Genomic DNA, 790 nt, shown 5'->3' with positions numbered 1-790 from the left:
GCCCGCCGAGAGCGCGGCGGGGGCCGGGGCCGGCGGCGGCCTCGCCAATGGCAGCGCGGCGGCGGGGCCGGGCGGACGCGGGCCGGGGGCGGGGACGGGGCCGGGCCGCGCCGTGACAGCTCCGCAGCGCCAGCTGAGCGCCCGCCGCTCCCAGCCCGCACCTCCGGGCGCTCCCCGGCTCCCCCTCCCGCACCCGCGCCTTCCCAGTTATTTATTTATTTATTTTGTTGTTTACTTACTTATTTATTTATTTCTCTGCTCCCTTCCTCCCATCCTTTTCGGCCTCTGCAACCCACAGAGGAGGGGGACTCGGGGACATCCTGCCCGTCCCTTTGTTCTAAATATAACAAAGTGCCCCTTTTTGCCCGCTGCCGTCCCGTAGCGGATCTCAAGGCAGGGAGCTTCCCCCCGTGCCACGCACACGCATCCACCCTTTCAACTTTATGTAAGTGTCCCCGGTGAGAACGTACCGAGGGAGAACCGGCCGCGGACGCGCAGCGGGTCCGGCCGGGAGCGAGTGCTGGGCTGCGGGAGGCGCCGAGGGGGATGCGCGGGGAGCCGGGAGCGCGGGAAGCACCGGCTCGGCAGGGCTGTCAGCGCTTCGTTTACAACCGGGGAAATCCTCCCGGTTACAGGAAGCAAATCTCTCCCTAAAGTAAAGCAAAGGCATTGACACAGACAATTGCAAATATTAGGGAGAGAAGGGAGAAAATATAATTACATTCCGGTTCTGAGAGGACCGTGTTTGCTTTCCTCTGCTGTTCCCTGAGAGAGAGACTGCATGCAAAGG

Source organism: Corvus kubaryi, unplaced genomic scaffold (genome assembly GCF_017639235.1).
Source record: "Corvus kubaryi isolate FWS band 111438036 unplaced genomic scaffold, C.kubaryi_AGA036_p1.0 134, whole genome shotgun sequence".
NCBI lineage: Eukaryota > Metazoa > Chordata > Aves > Passeriformes > Corvidae > Corvus > Corvus kubaryi.
The sequence above is the reverse complement of the archived record's forward strand: the minus strand, read 5'-3'. Positions refer to the sequence as shown.